The sequence below is a fragment of the Meriones unguiculatus genome, chromosome 6 (assembly GCF_030254825.1).
Source record: "Meriones unguiculatus strain TT.TT164.6M chromosome 6, Bangor_MerUng_6.1, whole genome shotgun sequence".
Classification (NCBI taxonomy): domain Eukaryota; kingdom Metazoa; phylum Chordata; class Mammalia; order Rodentia; family Muridae; genus Meriones; species Meriones unguiculatus.
In genome coordinates this window covers 28,317,030-28,336,465 of record NC_083354.1, presented here as the reverse complement: position 1 = coordinate 28,336,465, position 19,436 = coordinate 28,317,030, and the positions used below count along the sequence as shown (strand labels likewise).

Here is a 19,436-nt window from a genome sequence, read left to right as displayed (position 1 = left end):
AGCCAATCAGGCAGTAACCTGAATTTCTTTTCCTCAGGGAGAACATTTTGTGAATTCCTGGATCAGAAGAGAATTACCTATGGTATCAGGTAAAATCTCAGGCACATTCCAAAGTCTTTGTTTGTTCTTTCTTTTTGTGTTTCTCTCTCTCTCTCTCTCTCTCTCTCTCTCTCTCTCTCTCTCTCTCTCTCTGTATCTCAGGCTCTGTCTCTCTGTCTCTCTGTCTCTCTCTTTCTGTGTGCACATGCTGCACATATACAGGTGCTTTTGGAAGCCAGAAAAGGGCATCAGATCCCTTCGAGGTGGAGTAACAGGCATTTGTGAGCTGTCCGATATGGGTGCTGGGAACCGAATTCAGGTCCCCTAAAAGAGTAGAAAGTGCTTTTAACCACTGAGCCATCTCTTCAGCCCTCATCAACTTTCTTCAAAAAATATTTTTATAAATGATTTCTCCATCATGGAATGAGTTTTTTTTTTTTTGTTTTGTTTTTGTTTTTTATGGCTGGGAAAGACGGCTGAGTGGTTAATGTACTTTGCGCTCCTGGGAAGGACTCGGGTTAGGTTCCCAGGACCCTTTAGTAGCTGACAACTCTGCAAGTATAGTTCCAGAGAATCCAATACAGTCCTCTGACATCCTTGGCCACTGCACACATATGGTACAGCCAAACATGCAGACAGAACACCTACATCAAAAATAAAAATAAGTGAATCCTTAAAAGTAAATCTTTAAAAAATTGACACCCAGCCAGTCACTGTGGCACATGCCTGTAATCCAAGCACTCAGGGAGGCAGAGGCAGGTGGATCTTTGAGTTTGAAACCTGCTTGGTCTACAAAACTAGTCCAGGACAGACAAGCCTACACGAAGAAAATCTGTCTCTAAAACGAAGGAAAATAAAACCCAATTTACATTCAGTTATTTCCATAACATATATGTGTATGCATGGGTCCATGTGTGAAGGTCGGAAGCCAGAGGACAACATAGGAGTTGCTTCTCTCCTTCTGCCATGAGGGTTCCAGGGATTAATTAAAAGTTTGTCAGGCTCAGCAGCAAGCATCTATACTGTGGAGCCATGAACTGGCTCATTGTTTAGCATAGGTAAACACAGCTAAGTGTGGTAGGGTGGGCGCTGTCATGGATGCTTCTTTAAAACAGCTAACATTTTGGATAACATGTTTTGGAAGCATTTTTGAGCATCTCTCCTATTCCAGGCTGGCCTCAAATGCAAATGAATTTTGAACTTTTGTTTCTCCTGCTCAGTGCTGAGACAGAGCTTCTTGGGTGCTGGTGATGGAACGAAGGACTTCCTGAAATATAGGAGAGAATGCTACCAACTGAGCTACATTCCCAGTCCCCAAAAGCATTCTTAAGTGACATAGTGTGCTGTTAAGAAATTAAGGAATATTCACATTAAAATGATGTGACAGGCCTAAGGATATTACTCACTTGCCTAGAATGAACAAGGTCCTTGTGTTTCACGCCAACATCCAAAGGAAAAAAAAAAAAACCTTAATGTTAGGAATCTAGCTCAGTTGTAGGGCATCCATATACCAAGTAGGACAGGCTCTGAGTCCAGTTCCAGCAGAGGTCAGAGACATGGGAACATGGGGTAGTAGATGGGTGAAAACAGTTGTAATAGAGTAAGAATTCTATGGTCACATGAGTGTGCTTCTCCCTGTATTTCCTGCTCTTGGAAGGTGGAATGAGGTGCCCATGACCAGGTAGGAATATTGTAACAGGTTAGAGGCCAGTATGGGCTGCATGAGGTTAGTGCCAAGTATAGAGGTCCATGCCTGTAATCCCAGCACTAAGAAAGCTGAGGCAGAAATTTGATGAGTTTAAGGATAGCTTAGTTTAGCCAACATGGCAAAGCATTGTCTCTCATCCCCCAAATAAGCAGGAGGTGAAGGCATGTCTCAGATGTTATGAGTATTTGTTGTTCTTGTGGAGGACTCAGGCTCAGTTCAAAGTGTCTCCAAGGTAGTGGCTTACAACAACTTCTAACTTCGTCTTGAGGGGATGTAACATCCTTTCTGTCCACCTGGGGCCCCAGCCAACCTGTGGTATACATACATGCTTCCTGTAGGCAAAACACTCACACACACATTCATAATCAAGTGAGTGTACACACACACAGACACACACACATCTACAAACAGAGCAAGAGAGAGAGAGAGAGAGAGAGAGAGAGAGAGAGAGAGAGAGAGAGAGAGAGAGAGAGATGGCATCCTTCTGGCTGGAAACACCTTTTTCCAGTAACTTGCTAAATAACAAACACAAAGGGAAAAAGAAGACACAGACAATGTTTGTTCTCTTGGTCTTTGAATGCAGAGCTGTGTCTTTGGCCACATATGCAAGAGTCTACAAAAAAAAAAAAAGAAAAGAAAAAGAAAAAAAAAAACTGATATTATCACCATGGGGAATGGACTGTCAAAAAGGCCTGATCATGAATACAACCATAGCAAAACTGGAAGAGTCTACAGTGTTACCCAGCATGCTCTTTTTTATTAAAGAAGCAATTCATGAGCAGGATTCCTGGGAAGAGAATCACTGAAAGTATTTATCTGATTAGGAACTCTAAGGGTCAGGGATGGGCAGTAAGTGCAGGGTGCTTTCCTTGCAAACTGTCTCCAGAAACCATGTGACAAAGCCAGGTGTTACTGTTGTGCATTTGTAATCTCAGGGCTGGGGAAGCAGGGAAAGATAGAATCCTGGGGATCTTCAACCACCCCAGATAAGTGAAAGCCCCTCACAACAAAGGAGACACAGTGAAGGTTGTCCTCTGACTTCCACAGATATCTGAACAATATACCTGCACGTATACCTGCACACACATGAACACACACAGAACTCTAAGTCCTGAGACAGCTTCCTAATATAGGTGAAAGAAATGATCAGATAAAGAAGGAAGCCAAAGAAAGACACAAGTGTCAGCCTGCTCCAACCAGAGAAACATACTTGTGAGAACTAAGAAAAACAGTAGAGCAGGCCAATTAGTTCATGTCAGAGGCAGTCCCTGTTCCCATTACTATGGAACCCACTTGGACACTGAACTGCCATGGGCTACATCTGTGCAGGGGTTCTAGGTTATCTCCATGCATGGTACTTTGTTGGAGTATGAATCACAGGAAAGACCCCTGTGCTCAGATTTTTTGGTTCTGTTGCTCTCCTCGTGGAGTTCCTGTCCTCTCCAGATCTTACTATTTCCCACTTCTTTAATAAGATTGCATGCACTCTGCCCAACAGTAACCAAAAGCCTCAGCATCTGCTTTGAAAGTCTGCAGGGCAGAGCCTTTCAGAGGCCCTCTGTGGTTGGCTCCTAACTTGTTTCCTGTGTTCTTCTCCTTCTGATGTACATCCTCTTTGCCTTTCGGGATGGAGATTGAGCATTATAGCCAGAGTCCTCCCTCTTGATTAATTTCTTTAGGTGTACAGATTCTAGTAGGTGCTCTTTGATCACCTCCCTTTGAGAGGGAAGTGGCCTTACTAGGCCACAGAAGAAGACAATGCAGCCACTCCTGATGAGATCTGATAGACTAGAATCAGAAGGAAGGAAAAGAGGACGTCCTCTATCAGTGGACTTGGGGAGGGGCATACGTGGAAAAGAGGGAGGGAAGGTGGGAATGGGAGGGGAGGAAGGTGGGCTTTATGGGGGGATATAAAGTGAATAAAATATAATTAATAAAAATTAAAAAAAAAATATACATAGGATACATTGTTGAAAAAAAAAGAAAAACAGTAGAATCTATTTGCTATGACATTCTGGCTTAATAGAAGTCAAAAGTCAGTAAAAGTTTCTAGACACTAAAGATAGTTTTCTGGTTAAATTAAAGTGTAGTATTCCAAATGCCAAAGAAATACTTAAAGCAAAAGGAAAAAAAGGGGGAATCTAGGATTATGTGTGAACACAGCAGAATTTCATCTTGAGAATCTTGTCAGACCAAGGTTAGGACACTTTAATTTTCAAGTACTCACAATATGGAGAAGACCAGTGGCCCAGAGCCAGGATGAGTGATCTTCCCAGTGTGGTGATCTCAAAGAGCAAGCCATGAAAATGACTGTTTTTAAGAAAGCCACAGAAGAAATGACCTTTCTCAGATCTTCACACTGACTCTGGAAATAGGAATCTCCTCTCAATATTCTTCTATCCTGATGCTAGATGACCAGGGGACAGTCTTAAGTTACATTTTAACACAGTGACCATGCACAGAAATGAATAGAATGAATGGAATACCCCGGTGTTTACCACTCTGCTCCAGCAGTTCTAACATGGTATTTCTTGTATCTCTTATTTCTCCCTGCTCTTCTAAACACCCTCAATTATTCTGACACAAGCACAGATCATGACATCATTCCACCTATACACAAACCTAACTTGAACTTTGTTTTCAAAGCCTGCTCTTCTCACCCACATCTTTTCCCCAAGCTTACTGCAATGACAGCGTCTTTGCTAATGAAGACTTGAGGAAGGACACTTTTAAGGACTGGCCCCATGAGTCACCTGAGGCTGTTGAAGCTCTCGTCAAAGCAGGCCTTTTCTACACAGGTCAGTCGGGGGTTTTCCCCCTTATTTGTACGTTTCTGTGTGTGAGTGTTGCCTGCATGTAAGTATGGGTGCCACATGCCTGCCTGGTGCCCTCAGAGGCTAGACAGGGTGTTGGATCCTGGAACTGGAGATACAGTTGCCGAGAGCCAGCATGTGGTGCTGGAAACAAACCTGACTCCTTTGCAAGAGCAGCCAGTGCTCTTTATGCTGAGCATCTCTTTAGCACCTGAGTCAGAATTTTGTGTCTGCCACATATCTAATTCCGGAATTGCACTTTTCTTTATTTTCATTTGTCATAGATCTCTTTGGGGCCTCATAAGACCTTCAGCTTCCCATAGTTCCCTCGGTGCTCAGCCTCTGGGCTTGGGGATCCTGAGGTCACTTCATCCGACAGGTCTATTCCACTGGCAGAAAACAAACCACCTGGTCTTAACGCACTGTCTTCTCTTTCCAGCCTTGCCTGAGTGTCACAGATGAAGTACTCCTATTTCTAGGGAAGGAGAGCTGGCAATAATGTGAGCAGAGACAGGGATTCTTCATAATCTGCCTTACATACAGGCTCCTAAGTTTGCTCTTCCATCCTGCCCCAGCTACAAGTATATTCTTCCGATATACTCTGTAAGCAATTGCTTGTTTGTTGGTTGCCTATGTCTGTGAATGTCCCGTATGTCATCATTGTCCAGAACAGAAAGAAATCTCTGCCCTCATGGAGCTGCTGCTGCAGATCCTGATGGCAAATCTTTCAGGATCATGGTTTGGGAGAGGTTCATCAAAACACACGGTGCACAGGAACCTTCAGCAACTATTGCTGACTGTTGCTGACCACCCCACGGAAGGACCAAGAGTCTTGTGTGAACTCATGTGTCCTGTGCGTGGTATTGCCACATAACCCAACTGGAGGAGCAAGCAGGATTTCACTAGTGAAATCTGGAGTCGAATTCTTGTGAGTTGACAGGTGTATGTGCTGTTGAGCTGACCCCATCTCCTTTTCCTAGGCAAAAAGGACCTTGTCCAGTGTTTTTCCTGTGGAGGATGTATGGAGAAGTGGGAGGAAGGTGACCACCCATTAGCAGACCACACCAAGTTTTTCCCAAAGTGAGCAAAGTAAATTCTCTTGACTTTGAACTCACTTCATCTGTTATTCCCTCACTGTCCAGGTTTGTTATCTGTGGGTAGTGTCTGCTCACTCTCTGGTTCCCACTGCGAAGAATACATCCATGTATCTTTATTTCTTTCCCCCCTTGATACTCTCCCTGTCTAGCTATTTTTCTCATTATAGTAAGATCTTAGTTTTTGTTGGATCTATGTACACACTTTTAAAAACCGGATCTGTGTAGCACAGACTGTCATAACAATTCTATCGAGTGGAACTTGATCTCATGATCCTCCTTCCTCAGCCACCTAAGCCCACTGCAGAGGCCACATCATGTCTGCCAGTTCTAGGCCTTTCTGATTTTTTTGAGTACAAACTAGTTTTTTTTTTTTTCTCACCTCCTTTTAGAATGCTTTACAGGTTTCTCTTTCTATTGTCTAAGATTTCCTCAGTGGTTTTCTTTTTCCAGGGTTGGGAGTGAAAGCACTGATTTGAGCACACCAGGCAATCACTTTACTATAGAGCTACTCTGACTCCTTTTCTGTCAGTCTTCAAATGTATTTTTATTCCTCTTCTACATAAGAAAACCCTAGAAATGTCCACTTGCACAATGAAATTTGTCATTATGTAGTAATTAGAATTTTCAAAGACAAATATCAATATGCGCTGATTGAAAAGTGGGTATTTCTGGGCAAGGTGGTTGACACATGAAGTCCTAACTCTCAGGAAGCTGCATGAAGAAAAATGTAGTTTTGTTTTATATTAAATACTTTGATATGAATTACCCTAAAGTTGATCTGTTTTAAAATCCAGCACTTGTTATTAAGAAATAAGAGTCCTCCCATCCCAATCCCACCCTCCCTCCTCCCTCTGCTTGCATGCCACTCCCCAAGTCCACTAATAGGGGAGGTTCTCCTCTCCTTTCTGATCTTAGTCTGTCAGTTCACATCAAAAGTGGCTGTATTGTCCTCTATTGTAGCCTGGCTTCCCGCTTCCCACTGTTTGCATTTGAGGGTGCAGGCTCCCAGCGACACACTGTTGTCCGTGTGATATTTCCCTTTCCTGCCCGTGTTCAATCAGAGGATTGACCTCTTGCAGGAGCAAATTGATACCCTATGGCAAATCGCTCAACCTGGCTGTCAATGAAAGTATGCTGGACTTTGTGTCACTAGCATACAACATGAGAATTTTTCCTGCGCTGCAAATCTGTCTAAACAATTGTCGAGCTATATTTTAGGTAATTGGACTGGAGAATTCGATACTACGATGGAGCAGCTGAGAGTGGCCATTGTCACAGTAAATTCTACCGGAGTGGACGCAGGACTAGCCACAGGATTATCAACATGGATTGCTGCAGCCATGAATCATCTGAAGGAATGGGCGGGCATGGGAGTGTTAGCAGGCCTTCTGGTGTTGGTCTCCTTGGTTTGCCTGTGGTATATATGCAAGATTAGAGTCTCACAACAGTGTGATGCAGCCATGATCATTCAGGCCTTTACAGCCATTGAAGCAGGACATTCTCCCCAAGCATGGTTGGATACCATAAAAAGCTAAAATGATACGCTCAGGATGCGAGGCTAAGCACTGCACTCAGGGTCAGCCGCTTTGGACCCAGAGAAGAGCATGTCTGATTGCATGCGGGTTGATGCCCCAGGTCCCGCCTCTGAGAAAAAGGTATCGGACGGGTCTGATGCTCTTTGGGTGGATGACACCTAAATGAACATCTGTACAAAGTCCCAATTTATTTCTAATATCAGAGATCAGACCCCTACTCTTGCCTGATGCGTCTAAAACAAAAAGGGGGAACTGTAGAGAGCTGCGGAATGCTATGCCTTAAAGATGGAGCTGGTTTCTGCCTTCCACCTTCCCGATGGTGAGTGCTCTCTGTCACGAACAACTCCACATTTGGCTAAGGCCGAGGATCTGGCTTGCTTCCATGTATGTGGACCTATCTGCATTGCCCCCGTGGCACGCCTGGGTTGGCTACCCAGAGGCTATTTAAGCTGTGGGCTGGCTTTCCCCGGGGTCCGAGGATTGTTCAATGTTCCTGAATAAACTGCATTGAAAAAAAAAAAAAAAAAAAAAAAAAAAAAAAAAAAAAGAAATAAGAGTCTTTTGATTCGGTTTCCCTTGCAAGGTAGGAAAATCTCCAACTGTGTTGGTGCCTCAGCAGTCTGTGGTCAGTTCCACCAGTGTGTTTTCTTTCCATCCAACACATACCTAAAAGTGCTCTAAATTGATTTAAGTTTAATTATTAACATTTAAATGTAAAGGTTTAAATAACCATCTGGTCTTGAGATAGCATGCTAATAGTATCTGAATCACTTAAAATATTTCTTAAAAATGTTTTCTTAGTATGCATTAATACATACAATAACATTGCATATATATGTACATTATGTTTTACATATATATATTATTATTATTATTATATAATATATATATTATATTATTATTATATATATATTACAGTTTACTACAATCATGCTCACCACCGTCCTCCCATTACCTTCTCTTATCTCTCTCTAGCTCTTCTCAGGTCTTTTTCTTCTAAAATCATATGTTTTGTGTCCTCCCAGGGCTATAGCAAGATTTATCCTGGTTTTAAATAAATAAATATATACACAGAATATTTCTATTTAATTTTGAAGTTAGAAGAGATACAGCAGTGCTCACTTTTTTCTTTTCCTTTTTAAAGTACTTGACTTTTGGGTGTTTTGTCTGCATGTATATCTGTGTACTACTTGCATGCCTGGTGCCCACAGAGGTCAGAATGAGGGCATCAAATATCCTAGAACTGAGTTACAGGAGGCCGTGAACTGCCTGATATGGGTGTTGGGAACCAAACCTGAGTCCTCCCAGGAGTAGTGACTGTTCTCCCACTGAGATATTTTAGGCCCCACTTTTTTTCTTTTTTCTTTAGGAGTATGTAGAAAATAGTTGAGAATGCCAGGGCCTTCTTCTCAATCCCTGTGTGGCAAGGAGGGAGAGAATTTTTTTGTACTTAAAGCTTGTTCTAGAATCTATCAACAAACTTTGTTTTATTTTAATTAAAACTAGCATATGTAATGCATATCTACTGTACTTACGTATCTGGTTGAAAGGACAATAACAATAAATCCTGGGAGCTGAGTGCTAAAGTCAAGAAGTCAAGGTCTCTCAATGCCTTAGAGGCCACTGTGCCACTCCCTTGTCCTGGTTGATGCTGTCCTCCTCATCCAGGGGGAAACACAGTCCTGATTTTCAGTTACTGTCCTTTTACCAAACACACACACACACACACAGACACACACACACACACACACACACACATCTACATAAACCTTCAGCTTTGCCTGTTCTTCAGTCGTTTGTTGGTTCTTTTTATTTTAGTTCTATGTGTGTTGTGTGTGTGTGAAAGGGGACAGGAGGTTGAATCCAGACTGCCATGAGTAAGAAGCAGCACTTTGCCACTGAACTACTGCTCCAGCCCTCACAATTTTTAAGACAGAATTCTAGTATGTCTACAGAGTGAGTCCCAGAAAGCCAGGACTACACAGAGAAACCTTATTTCAGAAAAAAAAAAAAAAAACAATTAAAAACATTTACTGTGTAGCTGATCTTGATTTGCAGTATAGCTGAGATTTCCCCTGAACTCACATCTTGCCTTACTCTCATGAATACTAGATGCACAGCCATGTGCTACCATAATTGACTGGCTTGCCTGCTATGTTTGTTAGAGGGGGGGTGTCAACTGGTAGAGAGGTGTTTGAGACAGAGCACCAGATAACCCGGGATGGCCTCCAACTCAGTATTTAGGGAGGATGGCCTTAAACTCATCCAACTGCTTCCACATCCCAAGTGCTCGATGACAGGTATGCTCTACTACACCCAACATTTTTTTGTTTTTTAGCTTATTCATTTTTATTTTATACATTGGTGTTTCATCTGCATGAGTGAGGAAGTCAGATCACATGGAGCAAGAGCTATAGACAATTGTGAGCTGTCATGTGGGTGCTGGGAATTGAGCCCTGGTTTCTGGAAGAGCAGCCAGTGCTCTTGACCACTGAGCCATCTCTTTAGCCCCAGCTTTTGTTTAGATAGACAATAGCAAGATGTAAACTGACAACTGGCAACAATGACCATATCCTTTCATACAAGTTTCTCTCTAGGACACCCCAGGGCTCTCAGTTGCTAATGGGAGTCTGGAATGAACATAAATTCAGACCTTAACAAGAACAGAATTCCGGAGACTTACAACAAGGTCAAAGTGCAGACAGTATGTTACATGGATTGTTCATTCCTAAGGAGGACACTTCCTCCTCCAAAACTCAGGAGACATTGCAGAAGAGGGGCCCAAGAGGTCATAAGACCCAGAGGTTGTAGAGGACAGCTTGGGTTTGTCTTGTTTGGTACACAGCAGGGTCCTTCCTCAGGAACTCAGTTGCTGTGGTTGCCTATCCATGCAAGCCTGTGCCAAATCCAGAGAAGCCATGCCCCACCGCTAGGAGGGGAGCTGTTGACACTTGTATCTGCTAGAGTCATTCTTCTTCATACCATGGGCCTTGAGGTGTCCTGAGCTCTGCTGGATGGCCCCGTGTCCACTCACCCATGAGCAGCACTAATTGAATTCAGTTAAAAGAGGATACAAAGCTGGGAGGTGACCTGACTTGAGGAGGAGTCTGGGGAAACTGAAGAAAGGCAGTGGGGGTTGATATAATCCACATACATTGTACATATTTCTGTGATTTCCAAAGAATAAAATACTTTTTAAAAAAGAACAGGCTTCCAAACTGTGGCTCAGAAAGCTCTGCCACTTGATCAGAGTTTATGGATAAACGAGAGCAACAGAGAGTGGTGTGCAGAGGAGATAATTGTTGAGGGAGAGAGGAGTGAGTCAGGAGAGGCGCTTAGGGGAATTTTGCAGTTCTGATTGACTAGCAATGAGATTGCTTCTTTATTACACAGGTTTCACAGAACAAAGACCAACTAATGACAGACTAACCTGTTCAAGAAGTGCAGATGATTTGTTTGATTTTTCATTACGAAGTGTTACAACTTCAGTCATGATTAGAAAACACAAACAGAACAGATTTATGCTTATTATAAGCCTTATAACTCCAAGTTATAGAATCTAAAGATTGTCTTATCCAAAGCAAACACATTTCTTATATAACAGCCTGCTTTTAGGCAGGCAGTATTTGTAGTTTTAAGGCACTCCAGACAAACAGAAAACACCTGAGCTTTTTTTTTTTATGAAGAGCAAATATTAATACCTAACTGCTTTTACTACTTGTGTCATCATCTACACTATAAAGTAGGAACAAGTTATTTTAGTCAATCTATCTTATTTACTGAGTTCTCTTCCTCCAGGGGTGTACCCTCTATGACCCCCTATCTTTAAACTACATTTTTCAGAGAGTTCTAAGTGTATTGTAAAGGGAGGCCTTGAATCTGTTACCTGGTTTTCTGGCCAGTCAGAGTTTGTCCTTGTCTTTGTTTCCCCTGCACCAGTTATTCTGTTTGAGTTTGCTTAAGGGCAGATATCCACAAAAGATTCCTGTAGTAATGGCCTCATAAAAGAATTTCTAGTTTACGTGCTAATCTGTGCTCAATGATCTCCAAAGCATAAGGAAACCTTCACAACAGTGGCCAGATAATATCATTTTTCTAAAAAAAAATAACTCAGACATAATTTTCTTGGGAAAAGAGAGAAAAAATCATAATGCATAAAAGATCCCCCCTCCGCCAAATAAAACACGTAGAGCCTAAAAACCTACAAAAGAGGGAAAGAATGAAAATGATTACAGCATTTGGCTCACCTATGCTAGAGCTGTGTCAAACAGCTGTGCTGGCTTCATGGCTTTTCCTGTTTCCAATGGATATGGCTGTGCCGTGAGATGCTCCCAGAGCCTTGGTGTGAGGTTGACATGGATGTCTCATTTAGTGCTGAGCACTTGATCATCAATTATTACCTAGCCAAGGATCAAATAAGCAGCATTCTTTGCACAGGAACATAAATATTTAGAAGGCAATTTGACAGGATGTCCGTTAAGCCAGATAGCATTAGTAGACCCTGCCCTGCTAAGACCTTTATAGACTCTCTGGACCATGTGCTTTTGACCAGGGTTAGTTTAGGTTTTTGTTTTCTTTAGTTTAGGTTTAGTTTCTTTAGTTTAGGTTTTGTTTTCTTTCATTTTGTCTCACTGTGTTGCCCTTTCTGTTCTGACCTTGCTATTGTAGATCAGTCTGGCCTTTGATCCAGAGATCCACCTGTCTTTGATACCCAAGTGCTGAGATTTGCAGGCCTGCACCACCACACCCAGCTTGACCTGGTTTAGAGAATCTGTGAAGCAGCCTCAAGCCCAATTCAAAAGCAGTTGGTTATCCCAAAAGATTCAGTCCACTCTTCACTGTTGGCCTCATCTTGTCTGGCATGATAGTGATGTGGTAGAATGCAGGTGGCCCTCCTCCCCCAGCAGACTGCAAAGCCTCTTCCAGTACTGTGACAGGGAGACAGCAGGGAGGAAATTCCGAGTCAGTTCCAGCTTTATTCCTGAAAGCAACATGCTCTGTGTATTCAGAGAGGTCTGTAGTTCTGTCCAACTTATTTTTGTGAGACAGGTCTCTCACTAAACCTGGATCTGGCCAATGAGACTTACTGGCTGGTCATTGAGCCCCTATGGTCTTCCTGTCTCTGCTTTTCTGGCACTAAGATTACACTGTCCCTATTGCCTCACTGTTACACAGGTGCTGGAAATCTGAGCCCAGTCTCCATGTTTGCCCAGCAAGCATTAAATTTTTATTTAACTGTGTGATATCTATGTTTTTATTCTTAATGTGAATTTCATGTAGTTGACACACTCAGATCTTGTGGGTTTGTTTCTGACAGTTTGACAAGAGTTGAAATGGTTAAAAATTATTGTTATCTAAATTCTTAATTGTACACTCTCTTTAGTATGTTTTAATGTCCTTTGTTGTTCTTTTTCCATGACTCTATCGTTTTTTCATAATTTAATCTGTGAATTTTTATTTTTTTACCTTGTTCACTTAGGTAAAGTGTATTTGTGTGTGCACTGTGTGTTCTACATAGGGCCAAAGGGAGACAGGGAGTCTCCTCTATTTTATGTCACCCTCTTGTTCCCTTGAAGCAGGGTCTCTCTCTGAACATGCTAGCATCCAGTGTGCCCTAGTTATCCCCTTGCCTTTGCACCCACAGTGCTGTGTCACTTTTTTATTCTTTAAGATTATTTTAGCTGGTTTCACAGACAAGCACTGACTCTGTTCTCACCCCAACACATTCCCTGAATATCCTCACCATTACTTTACAAACCACATGCATTGGTTATTGGAAACCAGAGACTGAAGGTTATACAGGATGCAAGACTGACAGAGTCACTGAGAATGTTCACTTTCTGCCTCATTCCTGGTCCTGAATCTTCATGTCCTCCAAAAAGCTAATGCAGACACTTAACTGCACAGAACCATTTCATGACTTTTCTCTTGTCTGCATAGTTGTGTATTTCTTCAAAACCTGAAGTCCTCTGCAGAAGTGATTCCAGCCCTTGAGAGCCACCATGCACTTCTGGAAGCCATGGTAATGTGCCCCACCCCTTCTCTGACTCAGCAACACAAGATAGTGGGGTTGAGCTGTGATTGTCAACTATAAATGTACCATAATTAGAAATTGTCCACGAGAATCTAAGAAGCAACTGTCACACGATAGCTATAGATGGGGCTTCATAGTGAACAGTGAGCCCTTCTCCCTGAAGAAGCAGATGCTTGAGACCCTTTTAGACTTCGACTTGATTAAAATGCAGACTAAACACATTTCATCTGCCCTTTTGCTGCAGGGCAGTAGGCTTGACTTTCTGCTAGAACTTTTGAACCTCAAAGTCATGTATCATTTTCCTTAGTTGTACTTTTCCTTGAGAGAGATTTTCAGTTTGTAGCGTAGGCTGATCTTGCAGTTTGTATGGAGCCAAACCTGACCTGGAACTTGTGATCTCTGCCTCAGTCTTAAAAATGCTATGGTTCCAACTGCCTTCACCCAAGTCGAGCTGATTTGACTTTTGATGTTGTTTCTTGTATTGAAACCAAGACGCCGCATTCTGAGCAGCAGCAGCAGGATCAGCACAGTGACCAGTAATCAGAACTCGTGGCCATAAAACACAGTCATTGTGTTTCCCAGGTGAGAGGATACCCCACGGTGGGTGATTCAATAAGCTTTTAACTCACCCAGCTAAACCGCGGAAGAGATCCCGGTTCCGCCAGATGCTTGGCTGCCAGCCGCCAGCCCCAGCCCCAGCCCAGAGCCACAAGCCAGTGTCTCTGGTCACGGTCCCAGACTGAACCGTGCCTACCACACTATCAGAGACTGGAATTTTCAGTCGAGAGATAACCCCAGGGTACAGGAAACGACTGGGACCGGCCTTAGGTCACCCAGACATCCCCTGGAAAAGACTCGGGATCCACAGGCACCCCAGGAGCCAGCCCGGAGCAAGAGCCGGGGACCCAGGTTCCGGCATTAAGCCCTGCCTGCCTGCGCGCTTGACTCGCTGCCTGAGATAGAACTGTGGGCACCAGGGCACCAGTGAATGAGTTTCACTGTCCGGTGCAAACACACAGGGAGGGAAACGGCTGGTTTGATCTCAGAGCACTCAGCCAACACCCCCAACCTGAAAAGGTCCCCGGAAAATTACCCAGCTTAGGGAGGCACCCAGGATCCCAAAGGCCACAAAGTCAGACACAGGCAGTTTCTGCGCACCAGACAGCTGGCAGAGACTGAGCCACCATCACACAGCTGTGCTCCAGGCACAGGCAGTTTCTGCGGGCAGCCAGCTGGCAGACACTGAGCAATGTGCACCAGGGCAAAAAAAGACACTGGGAGTCCGTGTCTCCAGAGAATCCACAGGGAAGGAAGGAAACTGTACTGACCTAAATCACCCAATCCTTCACTAGAAAAAGTCTAGCAGACTAGTGGGGCCGAGGCGCCAGCACTCAGCTGTGCTCCAGACACAGGCACAAACAGTTGAGGCGCGCCTGATGGTCACAGCAGCTGATCATTAAATTTACAACAAGAAACCCAGAAACAGGGCAGCTGCCCTCAGGACTTCCCTGGGTGAGAGGAGAACCCCCTCGACTAACAAAGACCACAGTTACCACTCAGGTCTATATCCCTGAGGTGAGCAACTCCTGAAAAAACACCAGCCATCCAGGGACTATACCCAAAAAGCTGAGAAGACATCCTTCAGGAAAAACCAGCTTTCTGCAAAGGGGATTCTCTCCATCACAGCATCCCCAGGAACCACCAGAAAATAACCCCAAACACCTAAGATAGCACAATGGGTAGAGGCCAGCGTAGAGGCTCAAGCAACAAAAGACAGAGCAATATGGCATCTCCAGAACCCAGTTACCCAGGGGCAAGTAGCCCTGGACACCCCACCATAACTGAAATCCAAGAAGATGACCTAACAAGTATGCTCATGAAGATGATAATAGAGGAAACAAATAAGATTCGTAAAGACATAGAGGAAGATAAACTCAAACAGAATATTGCCATCCGTAAAGAAATAGAGGAAGCTGCAGCCAAACAGTTTATGGCCTTTAGAAAGGAAATGCTTAAAACACTGAATGAAATAAAAGAAACAGAGTTGAAGGAACTAAAAGAAAAACAGGAAAGTACAATCAGACAGGTGAAGGAAGTAAACAAAACAACTCAAGACCTGAAGATAGAATTGGAAAAATTAAAAAACAAATGGAAGAAATAATGGAAAGGAAGAATCTAGGGAAGAAAACAGGAACTACAGAGGTAAGCATAACCAACAGAATACAAGAGATGGAAGAAAGAATCTCAGGTGTAGAAGATACAATGGAAGAAATTGATGTATCTGTCAAAGAAAATGTTAAATCCGAAAAATTCCTAACACAGACCGTCCAAGAAATGCAAGACAACAGGAAAAGACAAAACCTAAGAATGACAGGTATAGAGGAAAAAGAAGACTCCCTTCTCCAAGGCCCAGAAAATATTTTCAACAAAATCATTGAAGAAAATTTCCCCAAGCTAAAGGAGAGGCCAATTAGAATACATGAGGCCTACAGAACACCCAATAAATTTGACCAGAAAAGAAAATCCTCCCACCACATAATAATCAAAACAGTAAGTATACAGAACAAAGAAAAAATACTAAAAGCTGCAAGGGAAAAAGGCCAAGTAACATATAATGGCAAACCCATTAGAATCACACCTGACTTTTCAACAGAGATTATGAAAGCCAGAAAGGCCTGGATGGATATCATGCAGACCCTAAGAGAACACAGATGTCAGCCCAGGCTACTATACCCCGCAAAACTCTCAGTCCTCATAGATGGAGAAAACAAGATATTCAATGACAAAAACAAATTTCAACAATACCTACAAACAAATCCAGCATTACAGAAGACACTGGAAGGGAAAATACAACGCAAGAAAGCTAGCTACATTCAAGAAAACACAGGAAATAAATAACCCCACTTCAGTAAAACAAAAAGCAACCAAGCACACAACCTGATGACCACAGCCAACATCAAAATCAAGAGATCTAACAGCCACTGGTCATTAATCTCTCTCAACATCAATGGACTCAACTCTCCAATAAAAAGACACAGATTAACAGAATGGATACGTAAACAAAGCCCAGCAATCTGTTGCATACAAGAAACACACCTAAGACACAAAGATAGACATTACCTGAGGGTAAAGGGTTGGAAGACGACTTTCCAAGCAAACGGACCCAAGAAGCAAGCAGGAGTAGCCATTCTAATATCTGATAAAATAGACTTTCAACCAAAATTAATAAAAAGAGATGGGGAAGGACACTTCATACTCATCAAGGGAAAATTCCACCAGGAAGACATCACAATCCTGAACATCTATGCCCCAAATACAAAGGCACCCACATTTGTGAAATAAACATTGATAAAATTTAAAGCACATATAGATCCCCACACATTAATAGTGGGAGACTTCAACACCCCACTCTCAACAAAGGACAGGTCAACAAAACAGAAATTAAACAAAGAAACAATGTCTCTGACAGAGGTCATGAATGAAATGGACCTAACAGACATTTACAGAACTTTACACCCAAACACAAAAGAATTTACCTTCTTCTCAGCACCTCATGGAACCTTCTCCAAAATAGACCATATAGTGGGTCACAAAGCAAGCCTCAACAGATACAAGAAGATTGAAATAATCCCATGTATCTTGTCTGATCACCATGGAATAAAGCTGGACCTCAACAATAACAGAAATAACAAAAAGCCTACACACACATGGAAACTGAACAACTTGTTACTAAATGACAGCTGGGTCAGGGAAGAAATAAAGAAAGAAATTAAAGTCTTTCTAGAAATCAATGAAAATGAAGACACAACATACCTGAACCTGTGGGACACAATGAAAGCAGTGCTAAGAGGAAAGTTCATAGCACTAAGTGCCTTCAAGAAGAAATTCGAGAGAGCTCATTCAAGCAACTTAATGGCTCACTTAAAAACCCTAGAAAAAGAAGAAGCAGACACACCAATAAGGAGTAAACAGCTGGAAATAATCAAACTCAGGGCTGAAAGCAATCAATTGGAAACAAATAAAACAATTCAAAGAATCAATGAAACCAAGAGCTGGTTCTTCGAGAAAATCAACAAGATCGACAAACCCTTAGCCAGGCTAACTAAAAGGCAGAGAGACACCACCCAAATCAACAAAATCAGAAATGAAAAGGGGGATATAACTACAGCCACTGAGGAAATCCAAACAATCATTAGGACTTACTTCAAAAGTCTATATGCCACAAAATTTGAAAATCTAACTGAAATGGACAATTTTCTTGATCAATTTGACTTACCAAAGCTGCATCAGGACCAGGTAAATCAACTAAATAGTCGTATATCCCCCAAAGAAATAGAAGCGGTCATCAAAAGTCTCCCATCCAAAAAAAGCCCAGGACCAGTTGGCTTCAGCGCAGAATTCTACCAGACCTTCAAAGAAGAGCTAACATCAATTCTCTTCAAAGTATTCCACAAAATAGAAACAGAAGGAATATTACCAAATTCATTCTATGAAGCCACAGTCACCTTGGTACCTAAACCTCACAAAGACTCAGCAAAGAAAGACAATTTCCGGCCAATCTCCCTTATGAACATTGATGCAAAAATACTTAATAAAATACTTGCAAACCGAATCCAAGAACACATCAAAGATATTATCCACTATGACCAAGTAGGCTTCATCCCAGGTATGCAGGGGTGGTACAATATACAGAAATCCATCAATGTGATCCACCATATTAACAAACTGAAAGAAAAAAACCACATGATAATCTCCCTAGATGCTGAAAAAGCATTTGACAAAATCCAACATCCATTCATGTTCAAAGTATTGGAGAGATCAGGGATACAAGGCACATATCTAAACATAGTAAAGGCGATATACAGCAAGCCTATAGCCAACATCAAACGGAACGGAGAGAAAATTAAAGCAATCCCACTGAAATCAGGGACAAGGCAAGGCTGCCCACTCTCTCCATATCTCTTCAACATAGTGCTGGAAGTCCTTGCTAGAGCAATAAGACAGTTGATGGGGATCAAGGGGATACAAATTGGAAAGGAAGAAGTCAAATTATCACTATTTGCAGATGATATGATAGTATACGTGAGTGACCCCAAAAACTCTACCAGGGAATTCCTACAGCTGATAAACACCTTCAGCAAAGTGGCCTGATACAAAATTAACTAAAAAAAAAAGTCAGTAGCCCTCCTGTATACAAAAGACAAAAGGGCTGAGAAAGAAATTAGGGAAACAACACCCTTCACAATAGCCACAAATGATATAAGGTACCTCGGAGTAACCCTAACCAAGGAAGTCAAAGACTTGTATGAAAAAAATTTCAAATCTCTGAAGAAAGAATTAGGAGAAGATATGAGAAGATGGAAAGATCTCCCATGCTCATGACTTGGCAAGATTAACATAGTAAAAATGGCCATCTTACCAAAAGCAATCTACAGATTCAATGCAATGCCCATCAAATTACCAACACAATTCTTTACAGACCTGGAAAGAAAAATTCTCAACTTCATCTGGAATAACAAGAAACCCAGAATTGCTAAAACAATCCTCTACAATAAAAGATCTTCTGGAGGTATCTCCATCCCTGATCTTAAGTTGTACTATTGAGCAACAGTTTTAAAAATTGCATGGTACTGGCATAGAAACAGAATAGTGGATCAATGGAACTGAACAGAGGACCCAGAAATAAACCCACACACTTATGGACACCTGATCTTTGACAAAGACGCCAAAACCATACAATGGAAAAAAGATAGCACCTTCAACAAATGGTGCTGGTCTAACTGGATGTCTACATGTAGAAAAATGAAAATAGATCCATACTTGTCACCCTGCACAAAACTGAAGTCCAAGTGGATCAAAGACCTCAACATAAAACCAGACACATTAAATCGGCTTGAAAAAAAAGTGGGGAATACCCTAGAACTCATTGGTACAGGGGAAAACTTCCTAAACAAAACACCAACAGCACAGGCTCTAAGAGCAACAATCAATAAATGGGACCTCATGAAACTGAAAAGCTTCTGCAAAGCAAAGGAGACCATCACCAAAACAAAGCGACTGCCTACAGATTGGGAAAAAATCTTCACCAACCCTTTATCTGACAGAGGACTCATATCCAGTATATATAAAGAACTAAAGAAGCTGAAAAGCAGCAAACCAAGTACTCCACTTAAAAAATGGGGAACAGACCTAAACAGAGAATTCTCTGTA

General features: G+C 42.2%; 1 pseudogene; it reads left to right on the top strand.

The window, feature by feature from the left end:
* Nucleotides 1-19,436, top strand: part of LOC110543463 (baculoviral IAP repeat-containing protein 1a-like) — a 75,267-nt pseudogene that overhangs the window by 20,537 nt on the left and 35,294 nt on the right.